We start from the raw sequence: 13,051 nt of genomic DNA, 5'->3' as shown, positions 1-13,051 counted from the left end.
GAGAACTTTTCTCCAAAGGTGCTGTCAGGCAAGGGTTGGTAATAGCTAGATATACCATCCAGAACAGGAAAATAACACTGACTGGGTGGGATATTAATCCTCACCCACCAGCTAAGAGTTCTTCATTTCCCTGTAAGAAAATCATGTGTGCGTGAACTCACGTGGACACGCATGTGCACACGCACGCATGCACACACACACACTGCTGTTTCACAGACACAAATGTCCGATCATTTATTCACTCTTGTTTAAAATGTCTACATTTTAATTATATAAATGTTATGCAGTCATTGTAAACCATTTATTCCTGTTGGTTGCTTCTTTTCTTCAAGGGTTTACGTGATCTTAATAGTCATTGTTTTCTGAGGGCTTATTATATGGCAGGTGCTATGCCATGGGCTTTATATGAAATATTCATCTCCCACTACAAGCCTGTGGGATTTTCATGCTGCTTGTTTTCCACAGGCATAAACAGCTCGAAAACAGAGGAGCTGAATTCCAGCTCAGGCCCTTCAGATCACGTGGTCTATGTTCAAGAGGTAAAGGCAGAAGCTCAGTAATTACTACCCTCTACTAAGGGACTTTTAAGCCTTGGCACTCATTTCCACAGCACAATTATTCTCTACTGATCATGTCAATTTAAGTAATCTACATTAGAGACTTTATTTTGTTTTTGTTTTTTAAGGGAAAAAAAGTGAAATACTAGTTTACAGAATGTTATTCTTTCTCCTTCCTGCTTATAAAGACACAAAATAGAATTATGTTTGCCTGGAATTTGGGCTGATTTAGCAAGTTTCCTAGGGGATTATTTGCTTCGTGATGAGACTACTTTCTGCAAGAGTCCTTCTTTGAGAAAATTCAATAGTCAAATAATTACTAGTAAATGAGACAAGGACATTATTCATGTTACAAAAGGCTGCCTACTTACAAAGCCTTGACCATAGGATTTCTTTAATAGGAAACTATTTTGGAGTACTTCCAACAGATTCAATATATTAAAACAAAAAGCATTTTGCCTATCTCAGAGTCAAGACTACTTCACAGAGTAATGTACATTTTTAATCTGAAAAGATAAAGTAATTAAACATCCCTAATGTGTTTACTTTAAAGTCTCACATGAGTGAGGCGGTACCATCAAGGACATGCCATGGAGATTTGACATGTGTTCAATTTAAGATGTGTTCACTGAATAATAACTCTCTCAATCTTCAGAATTTGTGTTCACCACAGATTTCCTGAAATTATTTCTAAGCACTAATAGACTAACCCTGGGTTTAGAATTGCTCTGAGCATTTTCTTTTTGGATGGCTTGCTTTGTCAGCAGCAATTCTTTCTGGAGAAATGATTGAAAGACTGTGGAAATTGATTCAGGGCTTAAAGATCCTGAGTGTCATGGTGTCATCTGCCTCACAGAGTGACCATTATTTCAAAAGTCATGTTTGTAAAAGTATATAAGCTGTAAAAGTACATAAGCTATAAAAGTATATGAAGCTTTATATAAAGTATATAAAGCTATATAAAATACATAAGCTATTTTCATTCTTAATCCTCTCTTGGGTACTCAAAAGTGACTTAACAAATTTTTATTTCCTATCTCCTGTTATGTGCAAGGAGCTATGCTAAACTTCTGATATATAGTTTCAAACGAAACAGATATTGCTTCTGCTGTTTTAGAGCACACACTCTATGCATTTGGAGTTGAGGTTAAAATGGGTGACGGATAATATACAAATGACTGAACTAATATATAATTTCAGATTGTGATAATCTCCCTGAAAGAAATTATGAGGTACTAGAAAAACGTAGGGTAGAGGGATCCAATCAAATACATATTGGGAGTTAGGGAATGCCTCTGTGAGGAAGTGACGCTGAAGCTAAGTTGTGAAGGATAAAGTAGGATCTACAATGGAAACAGATGGAAATGTATGTGGGGGTCAAGTGGGGCAGGGTCCGTGCAGAGGGAACAGCCTGTTTATAGGCCTGAGGAGGGAAAGACTCTTGTGTAGTCAAGGGAACAAAAGAAGTCAGTGTGGTCAGAGTGAGGCATATATTTATTTCATGTGTGTAATACAACAATGATTATTTTCTGGCTTTATTAACTCACTTCATCTATTTTTATTTTTGAGCATCTGTTTACAGTAAGCTTTTAAAGTGCCAACAAAAATGGATTTTCATTGTAAAATAGCAACTAGTTAGTTGTGTTTAACGCAGTTCCAAATGAAATACCTCTGAAGACACAGAAAATATGAACACTTACAATAGCACTGAAGATTAAGAATAGTATTTCAGGAATCTCAAAGGAATTTTCATGAACTCAGAAGCTGATGAGGCTGGATTAAAAGAAACAACTGCTGGCCAACCCATGCTTTGAAACTCATGAGCATTCTTTGCTCTGGACACCAAGGCCAGAGACGCAGGAAAGGGGTCAACTGAAAAAAACAACAAAACTACCTGTGCATTAAGGGCACCACTTTGTGAGGATGCCAAGGGCTGTTCCTCCAACCAGTGAGGTAAAATTGTTCTTCATCTGCTAGGATGCTCCAATTCTCATTAAAGAAACCAAAACAGTGCAAAAAATACTAGGGAAGACCAGTAGTGTTACACTGAATCTGGAGAGAAGTAGTCTCTATAATAAACCATTGTAGATATGGATTGAGCCTAGAAGAGCCATGGTAGCAATGCATGCTTAGAATGATGGGAGAGAGAAGTACTTCATCAATTCAGAAATTCAGAGAACAATTGCATTATATGGCTCACTATTAAGCAAGTAATATGGTTTGAGCAAAAGCATGGTGGTGGAAATTACAGGCCATATTTGGGGGTGAGAGCTAAGTAGTTCAGAATTCTTGTTGGCAATAGAAGTTTATTAAGATTGTCTGAGTAAGAGAATGATTTGTCAAGACCTGAAATACGGGAATTTTAGATGGGTAGCAGAATGTAAAATCAATTGATCAGGTAGCTATTTCTTAAGTATAAAAAAAGGTAAGAACCAGGAATTTAAAAAGGGGGAAAATGGCAAATGAATTAGAAGAGACTGTACAGAGTGTCTTGTTACAGTGGGAGAATTAATAATTCATGATGAATTGGGTGTTTGGCAGGGAAGAAGGGGAAATCAGGTATGACTTCTTTTGAGCTTGTCTGTTTGTTTCTGCTTTTTCTTAAAGCACAAGAATCGAAATTTGTGTTTCGCCGCAGCATGGTGACTGCATAGGGCTGGAAAGAGCTTGAGGATCAGAGTTGCTGACCTGGGAAACCCCACCCTTCGGTTCTCAACCCGTCTTCCACTCCATTGAATGAAAACAATGCATTTTTCTGTATCATGTCTTTACTATCTTTAATTAAATGTCTTTAATGAACTCCTTTGTAGGATAACATCCAAACTCTTTAGTGTGGTATTCCAGATTCCTCACAAAGTGACCTCCCCAAGCCTGTAACATATGCTCTTAGATTGCCAAATTGTAGGGAAGGATATTTTTAAAACAAATTATGAGCTGAGATGTCTAAAACCATAGGTATAAGATTCATCCGCATAGAAGTGGTCGTTGAAGCCAAGAAAGTGGATGAGCTAATTTAGATACTCAATGGAATGAACTTGACCAGAAGAATAGGACCCAACTTTAGATAATGCTCACATTTCTATAATGAAGTGGTCCCAGAATGGAGATGAAGAAAGAGCAGTTTTAACAGAATGATGGAGTAGTAGCTGGATAGCCATGGAGAGGAACGGAAGTTATGAGTACTAGACTTCCCTCTCAATAAGTCTGATAGCAAAAGAAGAGATGAGTCGGGATGGCAACTGGAAGAGTTGGTGAGGTCATGGGGCACTCATTCAGTGGGTCAATAAGGATTGGTTTATCCCCTGCAGTGACAGCTTGTGAAGGTGTGGGGCAAACACTTGAGGTAGATACTGGAGGGAATACAGAGGTCTAAGCTGAAGGAGCAAGACCACACCAGCTCACCTCTTACATGAGCGAGTTGAACATTGGAAGGTTTTACTGGGGCTGAAGAAACAGGATTCCTGAGAGCAAGAAGCCACAAAATTATTGGAACAGAGTGGAGAGAGTAATATATATATATATATATTGCATATATATATATATATAATATATATATATATTGCATATATATATATATATATATATATATATATATATATATATGCAACAGTTCTTTTCCAAATGGACTTCTCAGTTGCCTCTTCCTCCCACAGAAGGGAAATAGAGGACATTGCAAGTGCTGACTGTGTCCAGAGATACAAAATTCAGCCCAGTGGAGGCGTTGACATCTTGCATTTGAAACTACCTTTGCCTTTGCGTCAGTATGTGGGTGGCTGAATTTGGATTCTAAAGAAAATCAAACGTAAAAAAAAGCACACACACAAAATGAGAGAGTGGGAGAAACAGCCACAGAGACAATCATCCAAAATACTTGCTGTCATTAATCTTACTCTCCCTCCTGGAAATGGCTAGAATTATTTTCAGTTTGTTCATAAGATTGTGGCAGAGAGATTAAGTAACTTGCCCAAGGTCACACAGTCCAGATTTCCTGACTCCAACCATAATGCGATATTGTTTTTATTGGAATTGATGGGCAAAGTCTGTGAATGTCCTCATAAGGTAATACCAGAGAAATGAGTATTTCTCAAGGGGAATTATCTTGTTTTTTGTTTTTTTTTTTAAATGTCCATGAATAGCACTCGCTTGCCCAAGAAAAACACATTAAAATCTTCTTCTTTATATCTCTCATTTGGTAAAGAAAAATAAATAGTACTTTTTTGCAGGAATTTTCTTTCGGAAACTGAGCCCAGAGAGATGGAATGAGGTTTATGTGGCTGCTGAAGGATCCCTGGTCATCATTCCAGTCAGGTGTGCCTTGATGGAGGGAGCCAACCGGGAGCAATTGAATCCTGTTGCTAAGATAGTCTCAAAGACAGGATGGAACATGCCCTAGTGCAGTTATATCAGCCACAGAGTTGCAGGCTTGGACTCATTCCACGTCTCAGGCATTCTCTGTAAGAAAAAAAAAAAAAAAAGACATGAAAAAGAACTAGAGAGAAACTCCTCTTTGAATAGGCATGTCTGATAACATCCCTGTCCACAATTTCAAAGGCCTGCATTATCCCAGAAAGGAGAAAGATGCACATCTGTGAATTGCCTGGTCTGGCAGTTACTTGATCCTGCTTGGTTTCTGCACACAATATCACCGTTCTATTGCCTCGACCACCAGCTCTTACTTTCAATTACATCTCTACATTGATTTTTTCACTCCTATTATTCCTACGTCAGCTCCAATTCTTCCCTTCTGATGACTGTCCACTCCTTTTCGGAGCTGTGAAATGAGCAGGGACACCTTTCTGAATGACATGCACAAACCTCCGTGTGATTAGGAAACAAATCTCTTATCATTTGGCAAACAAAACACGGTGGTCTCACAGCTCGGAGAATGAAGTGGAAGTCCCTATTCTGTCTCATATAATCTCATTTTCCTCTTTCCCTCTTTCTTATAAATGGTTTCGTATTTTAGAACATTAACACAGGACTTTACCATTAGGAAGGATAGTCTGAGAATGAAGAGTGGGAGGTAACGATTCTCATCACAGCTGCGATCACAACCCCGCACACTGAAAGGCCAGGCGTGCAAAGAGGGAAGAGGCCCCGGCAGTTCAACTTGGTCAGACCTAGAGCGGCTCCTTCTTGGCCCTGATACGCGGGTACACATGCTCACACACACACACACACACACACACACACACACACACACACACACCATGTGGTTTCCTAGAACAAAATTTCACCTATAAACTCACTAATTCCAAAGTCAGAATAAATTAAGGAAAACCCCATGATACCTGGTCATCTGAGCTTTTAGTCCCAACTAAAGGACCTACATTTGCAGAAATTGTGGAGCGCCCAACTCAGAGACCATGCGAGCTCATCAGCTGAGGGAGACAAACAGGATTCTAGAAATCTAATATTCCCTCACATGGGAAAAAATTAAGTTACTCACCAAATTGCCTGAGATCCAGATCTAAAAGAATAATAGTTGCAGCTGTGTGTACTCACATTTTCTTTACCTGAATCCTATTCTTTTTAAGAGCAGAATCTCCATACACACAAGAAGCAATTTCAGGTGTGGCTGTCATGGTACAATATGAAACTGCCCAGTGAGCTCATAGGAAGAAAAGCACATCTGGAAAGACATCCTTGCCCTAAGAATATCAAGAGGTTACTTTTTCAGGTTCCTTTTCCTCACCTCACCTTGGATCTTCCTCCTTTCACATTCCAGTTTAACGGAAGTGTGTATCCAACCCTTGTTGTCGGGATATACCAGCATGCCTTAGTCCATCTCATGTGGACACCATGACATATCTGCCAGAAACACTTCAGGACCAAAGCACTTACCCTGCCAGCTGCTGGGCTCACTGCCATTGGACGGCCTTTAGCTATCAGACCACTTTGGACTTGTTTAGTTTAAGAGAAAGCTCTTTTCCAGGGTCCCACACTCTTTGCAGAGTGTGTGCATTTCTACATGCAGTGACTAGAGGATGAGAGCATATAAATGCCTAATCCCCTCTCTTCAATGTGGGATGTTGATGAAGGGCCACTCCAGCTTCAGAACTCCCCATGGGATTAGCCAAAACCTTCTTTAAGACTGCATTCCAATGCCACTTCTCCCTCTGCCCAAGCCTGCTTCCTTCCCTTCCTTTCCATGGGTGGTGATTCTACAAGCACTCCCTCATAAGCCTTATGCGCGCACTGCCAGCTTCCTGCAGAACGCAACCTAGACTACACCTGTCTCCAAGTCAGGTGGTGAACAGGAAGAGGCAGTGCAGCAGCGAGATGAGCCTTGAGGCACAGAAAGTGACAAACTGCCACCTCAGGGAAATCAGGGAGGTAACAGGTGACATTTCTAAAATGAGATTCGATGGCAGAGTGGCAGCCTGCTTGAGTGAGCCAGTCATTACTGTCTGAGCCCCCACGTGGTTAGTGCCCTAGAAACTGGCAGAAAGTTCCTTCTCATCTGCTCTGTACCTTTGCCACAGGTTTCACACTTAACTGTCAACAAAGGGTCCAGGTTGCTGTGTTACAGGCTCAGAACCCCAATACTTCCCCTTTCATGGCCTTCCTTCAAGATCATGCAGTCTCCTCATTCAGCCTCCCAAACATAAAAAAATGATTTCCACCTCCTCATTGGAGAATAGAGCTTCATCTCCTCAAAGGTCTTGACCTTGGCAACCCAAAGGCCTCCTATAACTCAGGATGTTTCACTCTTCCAGGAGCAAAAAAGGAATTATCTGGTGTCCTAGTCAGCTCAGGTTGTTATAACAAAATACCAAAGACTGGATGGCTTAAGGAACATAAATTTATTTCTGGAGGCTGGAAAGTCCAAGATCTAGGTGCCAGTCAAGTTCTCTCTGGCCTGGTGCAGCCTACAATCGTTTTTGTTGGCCACAAGTAGAGCAAGCAATGAAGAAGATGCTGTATGCCTATCACTCTGGCCAACCAGAGAGTCACAAGAAGGAATGGTGTTTTAGTTATCAACTGTTGTATAACAAAGTTCCTAGTTCTCAGGGGACCTGACAGAAATAAACACAATTACTCTTTGTAAGATGAACACCAGCAATTTAAACATTAGCTGAAAATCCAAAGTGATAGAATATAAAACACTAGAGGAAGTAAGCCACCATAGATAGGGTTAACAGGAACAAGAATCAGGAGAATTAAATCCACTTAGCATTCACATATTTAAATTATCATGTATAAAATATAGGAAAAGCATATCTAAAATATTTAAAGAAATAATCAGAAATTAAAATATGTGCCAGGAATAAGACAAGGTAGGTTTTAGAAAGAACCAAAGAAGTATGAAAAATGGAGCTGTTGAAATAAGACACCAGTATGAGTTAAACAACATAACAGATACAATTGAAAAGAGAATCGATGAACCAGAAAATAGATTTGAAGAAAATTCCTATAATGCAATATAAAGAGACAAAAAGATGGAAATATGGGGAAGGGGGGGAGGTAATGATAAATTGATGATAGTATGAGAAAGTTTAACATATCTACTCAAGTTTTCAGGAAAAATAAAATAGAATGAATTGATGAGAGCAAATATTAAAAGAGATAATGGTTAAGGATTTTCCAGAATGGATAAAAAATATGATTCCTTTGATTCAGGAAAGGCAGCAAAGCTGAGGCAAGATAAATAAACAGAAATTAACTTTATAATTACAACCAAACTGCAGAACACTGAAGATCCTAAAAGCAGCGAGCCAGAGGAAAACAGATTATCTACAAGGTACTTAATTATTCACAATTTTATTGAGGGCATACTTCTCATTGACAGCAGTGGAAGTTAGAAGACAGTGGCAATGAATCCTCCAAGGGGTGAGATTGTTCAGTTCAATGTTAGTAAACTAGAGGTAGTGTGTTGGCTCAATGGAAAATTGGGGGTAATTATAGTACCTACCTCGTAGGATTGTTACAAGGACTGAATGAGTTAGGCATGAAAAGGGCACTTAGCACAGTGAAATAATTATTTAATTAGTAAGTAACTAAATGTTTGCAATTATTAATAGTAAGTAACTAAATGTTTGCAATTATTAATTATGATTATCTATTATAGTGGAAAAGACAGAGAAGTTGGAGATGAACGGATCTGGCTTCAAATTGAAGCCTTGTCTCCTATTAGCTGAGTGATCTTGTGTTTGTTATTTAGGCTCTCTGACCCCCAATTCCTCATCTGGAAAATACACTTACATCCTCCATCGTAGAATCAGTGTGAGGATTAACTAAGTTAGTGTAAGTGAAGCTCTTAACATAGAGTCAGGGTTACAACAAATACTCAAAAAGCATCACAATTTGTTCCTCCACGTGCTCCTTTCTAGCTTTCATCTTGAAATGCTATTAATTTTTTTAAATGTAAGTTTCTTTATCTGAAAAAATTGAGGTAATAATAACACTTATTTCATTAAGAGTAATTAATTAATCCATTCAATGTAGTCCTTCACTACTCATTTGTTGAGCATATACTTTGGGCCAAGCACTATGCTTATGCTGAGTTCTGGAGATCCAAAGATGTACCTGTGGATACAGAGCAAGATGAAATGAAATAATAATAATAATAAAAAGATTAAATGAAATAAGGTGGGTAAAGTAACTAGCACCTTGCCTATCACACAGAAAGCTCACATTCCGGGCTGAACCATCTGTCTTCCTTTCCCTGCCCCTGTATATATCAGGCATTGTACCCACTGTCAGTAGATAAAATGATGAGTGAGACGCAGGTCTCCTGCTCAGGATTTTGGGAAAGTTTTGAGAGGTCGTTAAGAGGGCAGGTCTGGATAGAGCCAGCCAAGTTCATATCTGGTTCCCCATTTATTAACTGTGTGAATTTCTTAGTTTCAGTGCCCAAACATAGAAGTTGAGAAGAGACTTAGATGCAAGCCGTTTATTTAGGAGGTAATTCCATGAAGCATATGAGGAAAGAGAGGACTGAGGGAAAGAATGCCAGAAAGATAATAAAGGATGTGTTCATCACAGGTTACTGCTGTGGGCAATTGAAAGTCACACTGGAGTCCCTTTGAGTCTGTGGACCACATCTCAGAACAGTGCCATGGAGGGATAGAGAGTATTGGGTAACCACTAACTCTTGCCCCTAATTGATTGATGCTCACTCTGGGACCTTTGGCTCTACGAGCTATCCAACTCTATTCCCATGGCTGGAAATCTCTCTCAGAGATTCCAGGAAAGTGGTACAGGAACTGTCAAGTAGATTTATGTCTGTGGATATACAGACAGAATGCCCTGTGGTGATTTAATCTCTCTTAGCCTGTCCCACCCCATAAAACTGAGTGAATAACCATTTACCTGTATTATCTATATTTCCTCTAATGCTTATAACTCCTAGTGCCTGTTGAAGTCAACTCTTTTATTCACTCATAGAAGAGACTTGCTCCCACCTAGACTTCATTTCCCAGCTTCCCTTGGTTTTAACTGTGTCCATGTGAAGAAGTTCTGACGAACGGAATGTAGTGAGAGGATGTGAGCCTCTCAGACCTGGGAATTAAGATATTGGGCATACCTTCTCCATGCTCTTTATTCCCATCTAGACAGCTGAAATACAAACATGGCAGAGATCCAGCTTTGACCACGCAGATGAGAAGAGTGCACTGAGAATGACTGAGAAATACAGATGGAAGTAACTGGGTCTCTGAATGGCCACATACAGCAGAGCTGACCCAGCCAGCCTGGACCCATTAATCAGAACTATTACGGGAGAGAGAAAAATCAGCTTCTGTGTCTTTTGAGCCACAATATTCTGGGGTCCTAGGTAATAGCACCTTGTCTTCATCATGCATTCCTTCGTGGGGTGGTTGCAGATAGTAGATGAGACAATCCATGACAGTGCTTAGAACAATGACTGGCACCTAGTAAAGTTCTTGTGAATAATGAATCGTCATTATCATTTCTGTTTGCTAAGGTATGATCTTCTCGGCATGATCTGAGCCACTTAAACTCAGAGTTGGGGAGGAATGGAACCCCAAAGAAAATTAGAGCTGTTGTAAGAACTACAGGAACTGGATCCAATTATAGGAACTAGATTCTGGATAGACCAAAATAAATGTCCCTCACACATAATAATGATAACAACGTCTACCATTATGGAAGGTCTACTATATGCTAGGCTCTTTACTAGGAGGTTCATATAATTTTATTCATTCTTACAGCATTCTTATGGTATAAGTATTTGTACCCATATTTTCCTGTTGGGAAACAAAAACCCATGGAAATAATGGAGCATCATCTAAAAGGCAATCATCATTTGGGAAAAAGAAATAAAACAAACTCTACCTCAATCAAGATTCTCACTAAGCCTTCAGATATTTGAAAATGCAACTGACTTTTAAGAGGATGCAACAAATGACAAGTGTTCAGGGAGTTTCTGAGCCACCTGAGGGAAGGTTAGGTAACATGCAACATTTTAATTCTATTTTGTCTGGCGCCTTCACAGCTCACTCTTAAGGGATCCTAATCATTAATCACCCAATGACTTTGTGTCTACACTCAGGCTGCTGGGAAAGTGATATATCTTGAATTTTAAAGTCATGGTAATGGTCCCCAAATGAGACCAGAATACTGATTTTTACCATTACCCACACAAAGTGTCTAGACCTACAGGACATTAGCAGTTTTCTCTCCTGGACTATGACTTTGTATAAATATTCATGCAAACATAATAGGACTTTGCATGGAAAAACGTTCACAGAATCACTGCACAGACTCTGCATTTTCACCAAGGAGATATCCTGGGAGCAGGAAGGCAGCTCTGAACTCTGTGCAGTAAATTCCTTGATATTTAGAACTCAGGAAGTATTTTCTCAGAAAAAAATTTATACCATATGAGTAAATTTCCAGTTAATCTTCCCCCTCCCTGACCACCATCAACCATCTCCAGCCCCACTCTCCTTCTGCTAATCCTCTTTTCTCTGGCCTTCAACCAGTCCAGGACAAATGGAACAGCTAGCAAGGAAGTGATCATTCCAGGTTGCAGACTTCTCTGTTTCCAAGAGAAAGGGATGTGAAAAAGGAGAAAAGCCACAATCTCAGGTGGAGAAAAGCAAGGAGAGTCCAGGAGCCATTAGGACCTCATGGCAATGGCCATAACAAAGACTCCTTCTTTGACCAAACTTCAGTCAGGCTCCTCTGAGTCTTCTTCTTAGCTAGGTCCATTCCTTTTCGAGCTGATCTCAGTTTTAGCAAAGAATCCTGCAAAGCCAGTTTATCACGAGTCCCACCCCCACCTCCCCCTTCCTCGGATGGAGAGGGCGTGGAGAAAAGGGAACCCTCCTACACTGTTGGTGGGAATGTAAATTGATACAGCCACTATGGAGAACAGTATGGAGGTTCTTTAGAAAACTAAATCTAGAGCTACCAGCAATCCCACTCCTGGGCAAATATCTGGAATAAAACCATAATTCGAAAAAGTACATGCACCCCAGTGTTCATTGCAGCACTATTTACAATAGTCAACACATGGAAGCAACCTAAATGTCCATCGACAGAAGAATAGATAAAGAAGATGTGGTACATATATACAATGGAATATTACTCAGCCACAAAAAAGAACGAAATAATGCCATTTGCAGCAACACGGATGGGCCTAGAGATTGTCATACTGAGTGAAGTAAGTCAGACAGAGAAAGACAAATATCATATGCTATCACTTATATGTGGAATCTAAAAAAATGGTACAAATGAATTTATTCACAAAACAGAAATAGAGTCACAGATGTAGAAAACAAACTGATGGTCACCAGGTGGGAAAGGGAAGGGGGAGGGATAAATTGGGAAATTGGGATTGACATACACACACTACTATATATAAAACAGATAATGAATAAGGACCTACTGTATAGCAAAGGGAACTCTACTCAATACTCTATAATGGCCTATATGCAAAAAGAATCTTAAAAAGAGTTGATATATGTATACGTATAACTGAATCACTTTGCTATACACCTGAAACTAACACAGCATTGTAAATCAACTACACTCCAATAGAAATTATAAAAAATAAAATATTAACATATTAAATAAATAAATTCCAAGGTAAATCCTAAAAAAAAAGAATCCCCCCACCCTTAATAGTCAGTTAAGCTCCTCCTCCCAAATCCTTGATCTCTAATCTTATATCTGGAGTTGCATTCTACCTCTCTCCCCTATTGCAGTAGTCTTGAATAAAGTCTTCCTTGCCATTTTTAACAAATGTCCAGGCAAAATTTTTCTTTTACAGCCTTTTCCAGCAAGTAGGGCTGGAAATTTCTGTGTACTGTGTGCCACCGTACTGAGCTGTGGATTCTGTATAAACTATCTAGATATGTATCCTAGATGGACACACTCATACACAGGTTTTCAAACAACTTGAGGAGATACCCCAGCTTGCTTGTTTTCTCTTATTGACCTTCTATTATCCTTAGGCAAGTGTTCAACCTGAACAGATGTAATAACTTTGTTAAATTAACATTTGCTAAGTGAGGCACAGGGTG

Source organism: Balaenoptera acutorostrata, chromosome 5 (genome assembly GCF_949987535.1).
Source record: "Balaenoptera acutorostrata chromosome 5, mBalAcu1.1, whole genome shotgun sequence".
Classification (NCBI taxonomy): domain Eukaryota; kingdom Metazoa; phylum Chordata; class Mammalia; order Artiodactyla; family Balaenopteridae; genus Balaenoptera; species Balaenoptera acutorostrata.
Note: the sequence above shows the minus strand (reverse complement) of the source record.